Source organism: Dendropsophus ebraccatus, chromosome 12 (genome assembly GCF_027789765.1).
Source record: "Dendropsophus ebraccatus isolate aDenEbr1 chromosome 12, aDenEbr1.pat, whole genome shotgun sequence".
Classification (NCBI taxonomy): domain Eukaryota; kingdom Metazoa; phylum Chordata; class Amphibia; order Anura; family Hylidae; genus Dendropsophus; species Dendropsophus ebraccatus.
The window spans coordinates 11,349,512-11,367,127 of record NC_091465.1 but is presented as its reverse complement, the minus strand read 5'-3'; the positions used below and the strand labels follow the sequence as shown (position 1 = coordinate 11,367,127).

The 17,616-nt window shown below is 44.0% G+C and overlaps 1 long non-coding RNA gene across 2 annotated transcripts; it reads left to right on the top strand.

The window, feature by feature from the left end:
* Window positions 1-201: 201 nt before the first annotated feature.
* Window positions 202-9,076, top strand: LOC138770003 (uncharacterized). Of its 2 annotated transcripts, none has more exons than XR_011359373.1 (4): window positions 202-245; window positions 2,727-2,898; window positions 6,213-6,292; window positions 9,029-9,076. It is a non-coding gene; the product is annotated as an uncharacterized lncRNA (long non-coding RNA). The 2 variants fall into 2 exon arrangements; XR_011359372.1 differs by lacking the exon at window positions 202-245 and adding an exon at window positions 323-427.
* The last annotated feature ends 8,540 nt before the right edge of the window (window positions 9,077-17,616 follow it).

Here is a 17,616-nt window from a genome sequence, read left to right as displayed (position 1 = left end):
CCGTGCCCGCGATTCTCCGCCCCGATTGTTTTGAAATATTGCGGCCATCCACTAAATTTTAACAGTGTATGAACATAGCCTTTCTGTGTTTTCAATCCACTCCTGGTTTTGGTAGCAAAATACTGAATGGGAACTTGGGCTTAAAAATAATACAATAATGAGAAGAAAAAAAAATAAAGACCAATCTTTCATTTCCATCAGGAGATTTCAGGCAAAGAATGAACTGCTGCCAGGTCTATAGACAGGTGAGTTACCCCTAGACCACAGCTCCAACACGTTTGGGCTCTGAGATTCAGCTATATCTGAGTGTTTCTTTCAGACATTAACTGCCTACAGAGGACTGATCTGCAATCACAGACACTGACTGACAGCTGAGTGAGCAGGAGGCCGGGCAGCATTGATTAATCATGAAGAGGAGGAAGGAGTGGTGAGGCGGCCAGAGTGCGGCACAAACAACTTTTCTTTGACTCTTCATTACAGTAGGTCTGTGCATAATTCACTGCATGGACAAATTACCAAAAGGCATCATGCTCACAAGGGGACTGACAGCTACAACACACTGACAGCACCTTAGATAGGGGCTGACAGATTTCCCTTAAGGTGTATCTATCTTTTTTTTTTGCAGAAATCAATTGTTCAAGCGATTTAAAAAAACAAACAAACAACAACTCTGTAATAGGTTTTATTAGGCAAAAAAGCCTCTTTCTGTACTCAAAATGTACTGAAAAAGCAGTTTCCCCGCCTCCCCTCCACTTCTTATCTGTTCATTATCAGGCAAATCTATCTTTATTACAGAAAAGCAAGTGAAGACAGGTTCTGCTGTGTCCATTATATCCTATGGAGGGGGCAGGGGCCGAGGGAGATGAGTGAGCAGGAAGAAGAGACGGTCAGCTGTTTGTAGACTGTCTGGGCACCTAAAACCTTGGATTCAGGGGTCAGAAAGATCAGTGCTTATCTAGAAACTTGCTGAGAGATGATTGAAGGGTGTTGTGCTGTGCTGGACTGCTCAGTGCTCACTCACTCCTCTCAGCCCCTCCCCTCTCCATAGAGCATAATGGACATAGAAATCCTGCTTTTTCTGAAGTGAGGGGGGGAGGTAAAAAACAGCTTTTTGAGTACAGAAGGAAACTCTTTTGCTAAATAAAACAGTTTCTTAAAATTGCTTGTACTATCGATATTTATTGATTTCTGAAAAATTACATTTAAACGACAGTTACGCTTTAAGTGTTTTATTGGCTACAAGAAACACATTCGGTCGACAAAACATCGTATGAAGAGTCTCTTTAACAAAGGAGGAAAGTAAAAAAAAAATCAGCATAACATTCTATTCATTCACTTACCTCCTTGCATCAATGCTTATGCTAGAACAGCGAAAATATAGTAGCTATGCATGCTGGAGCAAAAAAAATGCAGTGAAATGAACAATATATCTGAATTGGGACTTAATCAAGTTGCTGCTCAAGCATTTTCAGTAATATGAACATTGAAAAGGGAAATGGAATCGTGGATACAGTTAGCCTCCGTTCACACGGAGCAAAAGTGGCGGAATTCTCCACCGCGGAATGCCGCCAGCCTCCCTGTAATAATGACAGTCTATGGGAGGCTCGTGCGGCTCCTCTCTCCGCGCTGAAGAATAAACATGTTCACTTTTGCTCCGTGTGCAATAATCTGATACATCTGTGTAAACGCTCCCTTACTGTACCTGATTGCAGCAGCTGTTACTGTATGTAAAATTTTAAAACTTTTGCTGCTAAACTTCTAGACCCTATAACATCCTAAAAAGTATCAAATAATGCTGACATAGTGCAGACATATTGTAAATGGGAGTTATTATCATCTCATTTGTGTTGACTGTCTTAGTTACATGCAGAGTATTTTAAACCTAGAGAATCAATTAGATAAGTTTCAGTCTCTTGACTCCTTGACATGCATGTCTGTGAGGCTGCACATAACTGCAGCAACCCTGGACGTACATGCATGTGAATTTGCATTATGGGTTACAGAAATACTCCACACAACTTTGCTATCTGTAATACAGGACCTCATGGGCGGAGTGTGACGCAGAAAGGTTCTGTGTAAATCATGTCCCACCCCTGAAGTCCTCCCATGGGCATATTATACAGTATCAGTCTTTCATACTTTCCAACATTTCCCATTTATGCAATACACACCTGGTAACTGGCACGCACAATAGGTGGGGGTTATGTATATCCCAGATAGAGGCAGTGTTTTGGGGCATTCCCAGGCAAACCGCGGGCATGGCTTGAATATCACTGAGGGATCCAATATTTGGAAAAATCTGATAGTTGAGTATTATAACAATGTATTATGTAAGGCCATGTCACTACTATTAAGACCAGGGGGTTGTAGTGAACTATACCCCCACATATACATGCACCCAGGTCTGAAATTTAGGCTAGGGGGGAGATCATCTTGGTTGGGAGGGGAAGCTTCCAGAAACCTCCAGCAAAGTTTTTCTATAGAAACAATAAGACTTGGATAGGTTAAAATGTAATTGGAAAGTAATGTTATCCGATGTAATATTGGGAGTGATTCAGGTCTTTAAAATCACTAAATAGGAAATATAGTGGACATATGGTCGCCTCCATTATAACCACGATCCATGCGGTCTCAGAAGTATTTATAGTCTCTGAAATATTAAGCGTGTCCTTCGGAAACAGAGCAGTCTGCAGAATTCAGCACGCCATATTTTCACACAATTCCAGGGAGAAAGCGAGAAAAATATCTGGACTATAAAGAGACGTAATAGGAGCGGCTACTGCCTGCATTCTCTGTACTCTCGCCTCTAATGTCTCCAAAAACATCAGCTGTGAGGGCGAGTCTGCTGCATAAGCGTCTGCGTATGAAGCCTTGTCTACACTCCGCGCCAAGACTAAGGTGCTTGTTAAAGGGCCAGTACATATAATAATGTAGTAAATTGTAATAATTACTGACCATTTGCTTTGTTCCGCCCCCCTGGCTGCAGCGCCGCCCCCCCCCCCCGGACCTCAGTGATCGGCACCTAGCACCCCGATTCTTCCACATCCCTTGACCTCAGCACCCTCAGCGACCCCTAATCCCATGCCAGGAGCCCAATCTCCCCCCCCTTTCCCGCACCTCAGCGCCCCCCACCCCCAATCCTCTGCCAGGAGCCTGGCCGCCCCCCTCTCCTTTTATCTAACCTCGGGGACCATCAGAAGGAGAAGAGGACTAGGGAGGCCAGAGAAGGATCCAGGACAGGTGAGATTATCCCCTAAAACTACTACTCCCATCATGTCCTGCTGACAGTTCATGATGGGAGTTGTAGTTTTGCACCCTGTGGCCATTCAGGTTGAAAAACTACTACTCCCATCATGTCCTGCTGACAGTTCATGATGGGAGTTGTAGTTTTGCAACATGTGGCCATTTAAGTTGCAGAACTACTACTCCCATCATGTCCTGCTGACAGTTCATAGTGGTAGTTGTAGTTTGGCTACCTGTTGCTCTCCCTGTTGCAGAACTACAACCCCCATCATGCTCTATTGGCAGTACATAATGGGAGTTGTAGTTCTGCGACAGATTAGAGGATAACACAGTATAGGAGGGGGGGCAGTGGCACAATAGAACTACATCTCCCATCATTTTTTTGGACGTGCTGTCTCCATCTCTTTGTCTTGTCTGTATTGATGTCAGGCAAGTGCCGGGACCGACAGCACCTCTAGGGGCCCGGTGTTCTAATGTTCAGCCTGCTCACTGTAGTGTAGGGTGAACACTGAATGTCAGAAGACACAGGAGATGGAGCAGGGCCTGCACAGAGAAAGAAAAGGGTGAAGGACCTGATCACATGACCTGAAGGTCCTCAACCTTAAGGGTATTTTCACACTGAGCAAAATCAATGGAATTCCGTGGCGGAATCCCGCCTGCCTCCATGTCAAACATTGTGTCTCTCCGCTTAAAGAATTGACATGCGGGCCCTCCCATAGACACGCTGTTTGACACTGAAGCAGTCGGGATTCCACCGCAGAATTTCATTGATTTTGCTCAGTGTGAACACACCCTAAGAGTGTGAATATATGATTCCCATTATTAAAAAACAAGTTTTTAAACCTTTAACAATGTATATAGTTTATACATTGCATTTGTTCTTCTATTTTTAGTTCTAGTTTAGTTTCTACCTGAACATTATATGATTATCTCAGTGAAATGAGACAAGTACGATCCAATTACATAGCAGTATCACTTCATTCTATTAGTAACTGTATTATAATTGATCATAGATGTGACATGTGACCTGTGCCATTTAACTCTATTAATTTTAAAGATGTTTTGTAGATACAAATTAAAGTGAAGGATAAAATTAAGTGGAAATTCAGAGAATCCTGTACTGAAGAATGTGAATATTCACTGAATAGTTATTACACGTGACCCTTGTTTTATAGTCAGCCGGATTGTAGAGAACCAACATATTTTATTGCAATTAGCTGGCCACGGCCACGGCCCGGATGACTAGTTCACGGCTGCCTGCCTGTCTTCTGCGGGTCTACAGAACATAAGGGTCAGAATAGAGTAATTTTAAACAATTTTTTTTTTTTTTAAGTTAATTTTGTTAAAGTAGTCAAATAGAACAGAAGTTACATAAACTGGGTATCGTTAATCACAAGGACTTGAGGGACATAAGATAACATCCGTTTTACCACATGGTAAACAATATAAAGAAGAAATATTTATGTCATTACTAAGTATATTTGGTGTAGCAAAAAAAAAAAAAAAACCCTCATAGGGGTTTTTAGATTAAAAAAAAAAAGCGGTATGGCCTTTTCAACACAAAGAGGAAAAACAAGAACGCAAAAACATAAATTTGCTCCATCATTAAGGGGTTAATGGACGCTTCTTCCTTCTTGTTGTTCTGGTGTAAGGTTGGTGCCAGTCGATGTTTCGGCATTTGTTGTATGAAATTATTCATTTATATCTGAAAAAGAAAGTAAACGTGTTACTATATGGACAAATCTTGTAATATTCCTGTGTATGTATGGAAATGATAGTGGCCATAACAGGTAAACCTAGTGGTAGGATTATCATTGTCAGCCCCCTCCCCCATACATAATATAATAGTCTTTGGATTACCCATTCAGTGTTGTTTACCACAATTGACCACCATTGTTCTACATGTGTTCATACCATACAACACCGTGGCCTCCTGACCAAACAATTGGCAGCAGGATCTTCTAGATTAAAGGAGAAGTCTGGTGAAAATTTTTGTAAAGTATTGTATTGCCCCCCAAAAATCCCCAATATACACTTATTACCGGAAATGCTTATAAAGTGATTTTTTTCCCCTGCACTTACTACTGCATCAAAGCTTCACTTCCTGGATAACATGGTGATGTCACTTCCTGGATAACATGGTGATGTCACTTCCTGGATAACATTGTGATGTCACTTCCTGGATAACATAGTGATGTCACTTCCTGGATAACATGGTGATGTCACTTCCTGGATAACATGCTGATGTCACGACCCCACTCCCAGTGCTGTGCGGGCTGTTTCTGCTGGAGAGGATGATAGGAGGGGGACACTGAGGGACACAGGGCACTGGAGGGACACTGAGCATCCCTCTGCCATCATCCTCTCCAGCAGCCACAGCCCGCACAGCTCTGGGAGTCTGGGTGTGACATCACCATGTTATCCAGGAAGTGACATCACTATGTTATACAGGAAGTGACATCACCATGTTATCCAGGAAGTGACATCACCATGTTATCCAGGAAGTGACATCACAATGTGTATCCAGGAAGTGACCTCACCATGTTATCCAGGAAGTGACATCACCATGTTATCCAGAAAGTGACATCACCATGTTATCCAGGAAGTGACATCACCATGTTATCCAGGAAGTGACATCACCATGTTATCCAGGAAGTGATGACTTGTATAACTTTTGGGGTGCAATACAATACTTTAATAAAAATTTTCACCGTACTTCTCCTTTAAGGCCAGCTGAGCCCCAAAGGCTTCAGGATAGAACTGGATGAAGTTATGGTAGAGAATAGACAGGCTGTAAATGATAGTGAAGATGGTGGTGGCCATAACAGCTAAACCCAGTGTTAGCTGAGCTATGTTTGGTTATCTACTAGCACTTGTGGACTTGTGGTTGACTATTCAGTGTTCTCTATACACCATTGCCTTACAGGTGTTCATACCATACAAGACTAGTTTCTGTTTGTTTTTTCCAGGTACGATATTGATCTGGATTGGACTGAATCTTACTCTTGGTCATCGCCTTTGTATGTGGATGCACTGACAACTTTTGGAGGTCTGTATTTCTATAAAACCATATGACTATATGACGTCACCTGCCATATTTGATCGGCATGCTGCACTCTGGCTTCAATCTGTTTGATTATTTGTATTCATTCTATAATAATATCACCACAATGGAATAACCCCTTCTTGTCTACAGGTTTACACTTGGAAATATCCAATAATTTGCTGATTATTGGTCTTCAGATGGCGACATATTGGTATAACACAGCGTCATCTGGTAACATTGTTCAGCTTCCTGCAGAGATACTAAACAGAATACTGCTGTGTACTGTATATTACTGTACAAACACCTAGGGATCATTATTACCCCAACTCTTACACCTGAGATAGTCTCCCCGTGTCATGGTCGTAAGAGGAAACTTACTAAACTAAATAACGTCCGCTGTTTGCAAAAGACGTACGAAAATAATTGACATGATCATGATTTTGCGCAGACAACGTCCGTCATTTTATACAGTGTTTGCATTGGACGTCGGTCGTTCCATTGACTTCAATGCATTGCATTGAAGTTAATTACATTGCGGCAATAACGGACGTCCTTTTAAATAGAAAACGCATATATAATGCAATACAATAAACTGAGATACTAATAAAAACTCTTCACCCCCATTGTGGATTTTTTGTTGTTTGGGGTTGAAGCAGCGTACAGTGTAACTGGGGATTTGGGATGTGTTCACACGTTCCAGTTCTGTGTCCCATACTGCAAACAGCACGGAATAGGATACATTTTAGATGTGCAGCGTGTGCATTCTTACAGGTGACACATATTATATAGCAACGCATAGAAGCTACAACATGGCCTTATAGTTACATATATACACAATCTATATCATCTACTAGGATTTCCATCAGATTTTCGCTCTCTCAGGTTGTCTCTTATAATGGGAACAGATCGCTCTTTCCTCGCTGCTTCACTTATGTCCTGACCTAAGAGCGGCATACATGGCGGCAGCGGCGGCGGCTTATAAGCAGAGAGCAGCAGCGAGTGCTATCATCTCCCCAAGGCAATTTCACATTCATTATCACAGTTTTTCCACCTAAGGGAAGGTCATTTGTTCAATTTGCTGCTGAATATCTATAGATATTGGGATTTTTTCTTAGTATCTGTAAGGTAGCAATATAGATGAATGACAGGTCTATGGCTCTGGTGTCCATGAATAATACAAGATATGAAAAAGCTTCAATAATATACTTATCACAATCTGAACAGAAACTGTTATACATACATACAGTATATATATATATATATATATATATATATATATATATATATATATAATTTTCACTAAAAGAATAGTAGAATGACTGGGCAGCAAAAGCATTTTAGGCAAATCTACTTATTATGCAGAAAATAAGAATTATCTGAACCTTTACAACCAATCTGTCAGTGTATACAGCCCCTATGCAGGTGTGTGTGCACCAAGTGAATATAGCTGCTTTTTTATGAGGAGGAGAGCAATTTTACAGGTGACACCCACTGAGCTCTAAACCTGCAGCTCCACAAGTCAGCAACCCAGAAATCACACAGTACAGTCTCATGAGAGGAGGGAGGAGACACAGCTGTTAGAACATTAAGAAGGAGAACATACAGGGGACATCCACAATCTGAATAAAGGCACCTGGAGGGGAGACATAGGGAACACCCACTGAGCTCTGAACCTGCAGCTCCACAAGTCAGAAACCCAGAAATCACACAGTACAGTCTCATGAGAGGAGAGAGGAGACACAGCTGTTAGAACATTTAGAAGGAGAACTTACAGGGGACAATCACAATAAAGGGGCATGGAGGGGGAGACACAGGAAACACCCACTGAGCTCTGACCCTTCAGGGGGAGACACAGGGAACACCCACTGAGCTCTGATCCTGCCGCTCCACAAGTCAGCAACCCAGGAATCTCACAGTACAGTCTCATGAGAGGAGGGAGGAGACACAGCTGTTAGAACATTAAGAAGGAGAACATACAGGGCATTTACAATCTAAAGGGGCATGGAGGTGAGACATAGGTAACACCCACTGAGCTCTGAACCTGCAGCTCTACACGTCAGCAACCCAGAAATCACACAGTACAGTCTCATAAGAGGAAAGAGGAGACACGGCTGTTAGAACATTAAGAAGGAGAACATACAGGGGACATTCACAATCTGAATAAAGGGGCATGGAGGGGGAGACACAGGGAACACCCACTGAGCTCTGAACCTGCAGCTCCACAAGTCAACAACCCAGAAATCACACAGTACAGTCTTATGAAAGGAGGGAGGAGACACCACAGGGAACATCCACACCCTAAATAAAGGGGGCATGGAAGGGAGACACAAGAAACACCCACTAATGTCTGAAACTGCAGTTCCACAAGTCAGCAACCCAGAAATCGCACAGTACAGTATGAGAGGAGACACAGCTGTTAGAACATTAAAAGAACATTCTGAAGAGAACGGCTTTACAGGGAACATTTACAATCTAAATAAAGGGGGCATGGAGGGGAGACACAGGGAACACCCACTGAGCTCTGAACCTGCAGCTACACAAGTGCACAACCTCTTGAGATCCATAGACATGTAGCTAAAAATCCTGGACTAAGTTGCATATATATATGTGTGTGTGTATAGAGGACAGGGGGGGCTCCTTTAAGAGGGCCCCTGCCGGGCTCAGAGCTGCAGATCAGTGTTTATTTATGCCGCTACTAGAAGTGTTTCCTGCGTGTGACTTGTATAATTAATTTTTCAGAGACGTTCATTAATTATTTGCCGCTTTGTGGACTTATTAATTCAGCGAAGTGGAAAGAAGTCTCCGAAGATGGAAAGTAAATAAAGTCCATTAATTCAATTTAATTGTAAGTACATTATTCATTAGCAGAGGGAGAATCCCGGAATTATAGACTTTATTATATGTACACAGGGAGGACTTCATGGCAGAATCCACTTTTGGATGTTCAGCCCCGGTATATAGGGCTGAATACTGACTTCACCTCCAACACCTTCCATAGGTACTACCATCGCTCATTATGTGGCGGGGGGGGGGGGGGATCTATCTATCCTCGGTCCTTCTACACATCACCTGGGGGATAAACCTGGAGTATAAAAAGATTAGGCCCTCCTCTCCTCAGTGGTTTCCTGTCCCTGACGGGAGACCTGGAGTACAGAGGCCCTGAGAGTCTCTGCATCAAGTCTACAGGCCGGGGCTTCTCTCCTGCTGGTGCCGCCCTGGTTAGGGTCGGTGTGTGAGAAGCCCATATGGAAGCAGGTGCCTCCTAAAGTCTGACTCACCGTTCCCCCCCTTGCGCGGGTTGCTGTCTGAGCCAGGTCGGAGATCCTGCAGTTGTGGTAGCATTCGGGCAGTATACAGCGGGCAGTGTGCGTGCTTTACGCTCTACTTCCAGCCCGGAAGGCTGGGATCCTCTCTGTGACGCGCCGCGGAGACGTTGCGTGGGGTTCCCGGCCAGGGACGCACAGGAAGTGACGTCAGACGCCGTCTCATTCATTCGTTTCCTGTTAAAGAGGTTTTCCAGTCAAAACATATTGATGACCTATCAGGAAGTTATCAGCCACTGATCAACAGGAGGACGATACCCAATGCTGCCATCAGTCAGTGACAGGGCCGGAAGCAGTTGGCTGTGTTTACTGTATACTGCTGGCACCAGATGATCAGCAGGGGTGCTGGGTGTGTAAGCACCCCGCCAATCAGTGATTGATGACTTTTATGGTGCGATCAAAATGAACGATTTCTCGTTCGTCGTTGGATCGTTCGCTGCGTTTACATGTACGATTATCGTTCGGAATCGATCATTATTATTGCACATTCGCACGATAATCATTACGTGTAATCGCACCATTACCCTGAATAGGCCAACAATCTATTTTACCTTTAAACAAACCCTTTAAATGGGTAGTTCATAAAAATAAAAAATAAAAAATAAAAAAATAAAAATTCTTTCAAATCAGCTGGTGTCAAGATTTGTCATTTATTTCTATTTAAAAAATCTCCACTCTTCCAGTACTTATCAGCTGCTGTATATCCTACAGGAAGTGGTGTATTCTCTCCAGTCTGACACAGTGCTCTCTGCTGCCACCTCTGTCCATGTCAGGAACTGTCCAGAGCAGGAGCAAATCCCCATAGAAGGGGGTTGTCCAGCGAAAATCTTTTTCTACAAATCAGCTGGTGTCAGAAAGTTATATAGATTTGTAATTTACTTCTATTAAAATATTAAAAAATCAAGTCTTCCCATACTTATGAGCTGCTGTATGTCATGCAGGAAATGTTTTATTTTCAGTCTGACACAGTGCTCTCTGCTGCCATCTCTGGCCGAGACAGGAACTGTCCAGAGCAGGAGAGGTTTTCTATTGCGATTCATCGAAAACCGAGACAAGAGTTCCTGTCTCAGCCAGAGAAGTCAGCAGAGAGCAGTGTGTCAGACTGAAAATAAAACATTTCCTGCAGGACATACAGCAGCTAATAAGTATGGGAAGACCTGAGATTTTTTGAAAGAAGTCAATTACAAATCTATATAACTTTCTGATATCAGTTGATTTGAAAGAAAAAGATTTTCGCTGGACAACCCCTTTAAATCCTGCAGCTCTTCTCATTGCCATCAATATATGTGAACATTGAATTACCTAGATCCTTCAATCACTGATTTGTGGATAAATAAAATTATTTTAAGAGCAGTGTGGGAAGCTATGGGTATGTTCATCCTGAGCTCCCTGATACAGGAACGGATTGCAGTAAAGACTGACACTTGAACATTAGTAAGGAACAGAGGAGATGGAAATCCAGTATCCTGTACCATTCAGGAGGTGAGGGGCACTAGCTGGGCACACACGGTTCCTGGCTTGAACGTCCCATTTGTTGGGATAATATATGACGTGTTATGATTTCCCGCACTAAGGTTGTATAATGGAGCTTTATCGTTCCGCCATTAGCATCTAGGTGAGAGTCTCTGGGCACAACGCCCAGACCAGAGATGTTAATTCCACCATTTATCTCCAACTTTCCCCTCTGCCAGTCGTCTTGTTGTTTCGCCCCGCTCTTCATGATAATCACAGAACGCCACTTTCTAATCTCGGATTCCCAGAGCGGCATTTCATACAGATGACGGTGATTTGGAGTTTGGCCGGAGGATTTCTACCGCAGCACCAGGCAGTCACTTTCCTTCGAAAGCTTCGAAAAAAATTATCCCGACATCGGAATATAATGGGATGCCCACATAGGGCACTTTACAGCCGCCATAAAGGTACAACCAGCGGGAAGACAATCCCTGTAATGATCCTCTGAGCGACGCATAGAAAACTCTTTAATTACTTTGCCCTCAATTTTGTGTTATTTTCTAAAACTACAGCAGCTGGTAAATCGCATGTACCCATAAGAGATAGACTATCCTCCATACCGAATCCCTGCTTGAGGCTGTTCTATTAGGAGGGTTGTGCGACCGCTAAGACTTATCCTCTATTGTACAGTTTGATCAGTGGGGGTCCGAACAGTGAGATGTCAAGAATGGGAGGGGGGTCTGAAACTCCCCCAGGAATGGAGCTGCAGTTTCAGTTTCCCCTTGACATCATGGAGGGGAGTCCCTTTGTATGACCCTTTAACTCTTAATGAGGTACTCCTTTTTTTTTTTCCTTTTTTTTTTTTTAATCAACTGGTTTCAGAAAGTTATATAGTTTTGTCATTTACTTCTATTTAAAAAAAAAAACTCAGGTCTTACCATAGTGCCTCAAATAGTGTATCCTGAAGGGGTAACACAGTGTAAAGGGAGGAAACGGATACATACTTAAAGGGGTTGTCAGGCCAGACCCATTTTTTTTTTTTTAGCAGGTAGTGGGGAGGGGGAGGATAAAGGAATAACATGATCTTACCTCCCCAGCTCCAGCGCTGGTGGCCACATCCTATCGATCCAGTCCCTGGCCACTTAATTGTCTGAGCAGGGACCCCGGTTGTGACTATTGAGGTCCGCTCAGCCAGTCCACGGCCGTAGTGGGGTCCCATCTGGCCGGACTTCTCCTTTAAGATCTGCCAGATGGATTGAACCCTAACTGCATGCTGACAGCAGAGCGGGTATGTAGCTTGTTCCTCAGGGGTGGAGCTACACTGGGTGCAGAGCCAGTAGCCACACCCAGTCACTGAGAATCAAGCTAAAGATACCAAATCTAAAGCTCCCATAGGCTCCTGTGCCATGGTAGTTGTGGGACCCTGTTATAGATCTTACATTGGGGTCTAAAACCCTCACATTAAACCTCTGTTCACATGTGCGCCAATTTAGTGCACACCCTATATATCTTGCTCCATTATTTTTCTAAATGTTCAGCAAGTAGAAAACTCGTCTCTGCTACATCCGCACCTTTCCAATATGCAATTATAGTGTAAGGCATGAGCACTGCTTTTGTGGCCCCAAGGCTTAAAAACCAGTTTAATCTCCCGATCCGGTCCCGCTATAGGAGTCGCACGTTGCCGCCTGTGATTGATAGTTTGGTGTAATTGCTTTATGTCAGGACATGAGACTATTCGGGAGTGAGAAGAGGATTGATCATGTTTCCACTATTGCGGCTGTAAACGTTTCTGTCAGGGAAATGATCGGGTTATTACGGAGGTTATAACCATCTTGGAGATTCGCGTAGATAACGCCGGGGAGGAATGATGAGGTTAATATAAAAAACAAGACATTTTAATCCATTTATGAACATCAGAAAACGGCAAATTGTGTGATTCCTGGCTCTCAGATTACTGGGGTCACTAAGGGGGGATCCCTCCTATTATGAGGAGTCACTTAATGAACAAATGGGTGTGGCTTTATTAACATAATCCTGGTGAAGTGGGTGGGGCTTATGCAGATTTGCATAAAAGGGCGTTTCTATGCAAGGGCAACAGGACTAGCGGTTAACCATGTAGTAGATAAATGGACTAGGTCAACCGCAATGAGAGTTGTTAGTGAGTGGCTCTCTGAATAATAGTGGGGGTTGGGCACATCTCTACTGAGTCCTTGTCACGGATGGGGCCGACCCCGCTGCTCCTGACCTTTTCTTGCAGCGAACGCCACGTCTCCTGCACCTCACCCCCATTCCCAATGCCAGTGGACATTTCCCCGCCTCCTAGGGCGCGTGAGGCAGTTTAGTGAAATTTAAAGGATCAGTTTGCTCCTAATTGGTTCTTGTTAAGTCTTTATAAATGTCTTCACCGGCCTGACCCCCTGTTGGAGCCTCTGCCTGCTTTCCATAGTGTGTGGTCCCAGCTGGTCCATGGTTCCTGCCGTGAGTCCTGCTGAGTCCCAGCCTTCCTGCCTACTTGTCTCCAGTTGCACCTCGCCCGCCGCCGCTGGCAAGCCAAGCCAGTGGTAGCCACCTGGGGGCCGCCTGCCACAACAAGTCCATCCCAACTTGCGACAGCCCCTTAGACTATGCTCCCTGGTGCGGCTTTGTCGTCACTAGTGGTGGTACAGCGGATCCACAACTCCTGCCGTCACAGTCCTCATACCCTTGAGGGGTATCCATTTTGAATAATTTGACATCTCTACAATGTCAAAACTGAATGGCTGGATCACAGAACAGGGTGTGTCGCTGGGAAAGATTGGAGAAGATAATTTGCTTTGGACCTTTAAGTTTTTAATAGTAATATCCCTTATAGATATAGATGACCTCCGGTCTTCTTCAGGATGGGCTGCCTCGGGTCTTTTCTTTTCTATGAGCCCCTTATTCTAGAGGAGTCCAAGATGGGATGAAGAGTATGCCGAGGAGGCGCGAGGGTGGCGTCCATCATTCACAGCTTCATTACTATATAATCCCCTCACCTAATGTCACCAGCTCCGCCACCTCAGAGATTTACCAGATATTCCACATTTTACATGAATTCTGCATTATTCTGCCATTGTAGGAATTTATACTGTAATTTATTTGCATACGGTATATCACCTATGGAGAGCATGTGTACAGGCCCTCTAACACGGAGCCATAATCTGACCAATCAGAGTGGGTCAGCAGAATATCGCTCTATGTAATGAAGGTAACACTCAGCAGGTGACAGTCTCTTCGGCTGATCGTTGTCTTTATTACACAGAGTGATAATCTGCTAAAAAAATCACTGGCCACCGGCCATGCATTGCTACATGTAACAGTGATGCGCAGCTAATGAATGTGTAAAAAACAATAATAATCTTTATACAAACCTGTTCACGCTCCACGCAGCCACTGCCGAAACTTGAGAGTCGGTCTTTGGAGTGGCAGCTCAGCCAAGCACTGGACGAGACGGGACAGTAGTGCGAGACAGTGATTAGCTGAGAGGCTTGTCACTCCAAAGACCGGCTCTGAAGTGTCAATGGTGTCTGAGGGGAAAGGGCAGAAGCTAGGTAAGGACTGCACGGACATTGCTAACTAACACATATATACGTATATATATGTGGTGACTGCAGGTGCGCTGGTGCTGGTACACCCCCGGTGTGGAGGCGACATGGCCGGTCACTTGCCAGATGGTGAAGTGTGATGCCAGTTCTATGGTGGTTGGCCGAAACACAGCCCGGCCCAATAATGTTGTGCCGTGACGCCAGTGTCGGTTGGGCACACAGGTATGGTACACCTGCTTTTAGTTTAAAGGGCCCTGCACACTGTTCCCTTGTGGACAGTGACCTGGTGGGTTGTTGCTGGGTCCCTTGGGCTGTTGTCACGGTTGTTCCGGAGTGGAGTAGTGACCCACCCGGACTATTGGCACTGCCACCCACACAAAGGGGAGATGACCCAAGGAGTGTTTGTGTGCTGTGTTGGTGCGGGATGAGGAATCACAAAGTGTCTTTATCATTAATAAAATCTGCTTTACTTAGGAAAACACTTTGCCTTGAAATAATACTTTATACTTCCCACCACTTATTGCCCTACCAGTGTCGGGGGACCCCTCCTAGTGGGTGACACAAGCCCCAGGCCTTGTTACCTGGGATGATCGGAATGCTGAGGGTTCCCTGCTTACACCCGCACTACGAGATAGAGTTCATAGGCTTCTAGCAACTTTGCTCTATCCGGATCAGTTCCTAGCCTTGCTCTATGGATACTGTCCTGCACTGTGACTCTCCTTGTCCACAGCGTGGGTTGAGATGATCTCTGACTTGTCCTCTCTTGTAAAGCGTTTAACACTGCATAGTGTTGAGTGGAGTTACTTGAGAAGAAAAGGTTAGCTTCATGTGCCTGAGTCTGCTTCTAGACTGCACACTGAGTCTGGGGACCTGGCAGAGGGTCAAGGCCCAACTGGGCTACTATAGAGAGCGTTCTAGCTTGTGAACTTCCTCTACAGAGTCTAGTGACAAAAGACCTCTACACTTCCTCTACCCATGTGACTTCCTATCTACAGCCCCCGTAAGGTGTGCTGTGAATGGGTGAAGAGTGCACATGTAAGAAGTAAAGAGAGAAATGATCATAGGACAGAAGTAGAAAACACGTTCATCGACCTACAGATCCATGTGACATACAAACGATAACCTTTGCAATACTACAGCTGTGCAGCAACTAAGTACATATACTTACAATAGCGACATCTTGTGGCGAAACTTTAACACTACTACATCACCACTTACACACAATAAGTACAGGCTTTTGCGAAGGGTGTAACCACTAGCAACACCCGTGGTGACACACACACACACACATATATATACATTTTTCACGGCGCCGTACACGATCCGGCCGTAAGCTCATACGTAGTGTGCACTGTGCGGGCGTATATCGTATACTTTCAAGCGAACGCATCAACCTCAAAACTACGTTCGTATATTCGCGGTTTGCACTACGGACGGATTCATACGCAGTGTGAACATAGCCTAAAAGTGAAAATAAGGCGTGGCCACTAGAGCTCATGCCTTTTAACACAAATTTCTTTTGAAACCAATTGATTTGAAAGATTTTCTTTTTTCCTAGAGTACCCCTTTAAAGAAAGAGTTGAACTTATGTCAGCCAGGACATTACATAAGGACTATTATACTGTCTCTAAGAACTGGCGGGGCTGTGTGCACAATTCTCCTTTAAGAAAACGATTTCCACTTCTCAAGAAACATTAGCAGAATCCCGTTTTTTATTTTCTGATCGGCCGTACACAGATATCTGATAACTTGACGTTTCGTCGAATACCTTGAAAACAAGAAATGCGTTTGATTCTTTCTCAATCAACTCTCGCACGGCGCAGCTCCCACGGCGCCCCCCCCCCCCCCCCTCCGCTGTTCTTTATACTGAGATGTTATTTTCCATTGTCAGAAAGCTTCAGTGTATTCTCATTGTCTTTAATGCGTCTTGAGATGCGGAGGACGCCATGATAGACGAATGCCGAACAGGACGGATCTTTATTATGTTTACGGGAGGGCAGTGAAATATTATTATCACATATAATTGTCACGTGTGGTGTAATAACAGTATAAACCTCCAACAGTAATGATATTGTAACTGGGTCCTAAAGGGGGATTCCACATTGGAGAAATGGAGGGAACCAGACTGAGCATCTGCGCCATCCTAAAAGTTAAACTGTAAAGCAGCTCAGACGCATTAAAGTGCCCCACACCTGCTCAATTTGGCATTGGGGGTCCGACACCTAACAGCCCTGCTATTTGCCTGAGCCACATACACAGTAAGAGTCGGGTGCAGACAGCGCCACACATTGTGTAGTGTCTGTGTTGGGTTACTGCAGCTCAGTTTTTATTCACTTCTATTGGAGCTGAGCTGCAGTAACCTAGCACGGCCACTAAACAAGGTTTGGCGCTGTCTGCTACCAGGTCTGTGTAGGAGGATAATCAGCTGATCAGCAAGGTATCGGATATTCACTGTTTGTAGCTGTTGTCCACACTGACCAAATGATGGGGAACCTGAACATTATTAAAGAAGCACTCCCCCCCTCAAATAATTGTATTTGCTTCCTGACTGCAGGCTGGCACGTATACTTGTCTGTGTGTGATCGCCTTCCTACAACACAATGTTATTCTGGTGGTACGATGCCATTAGAATTCCACAGGCGCCCATGTGATCTCTTCTTTGCTGTCCTTAAGAGGCCAGAGGTCAGATTTTCTATGCATTATAGACACTGATTTCCGGTCTTCAAAAACACTTGAGAATCAATAGGTGCCAATGGGATCCATATATTATAATATATTATTATTATTATTATTATTATTATTATTATTATTATTATTATTATAGCGAACATCACGGGTGAGGAAACGTGCCCAGCCGTAAAGCAAATAAAATTATTTGGGAGGAGTGCTTCTCTAATTTATAATTATAATACTGTGTTTCCCCAAAAATAAGACAGGGTCTTATATTAATTTTTGCTTCCATAGATGTGCTAGGTCTTATTTTCAGGGA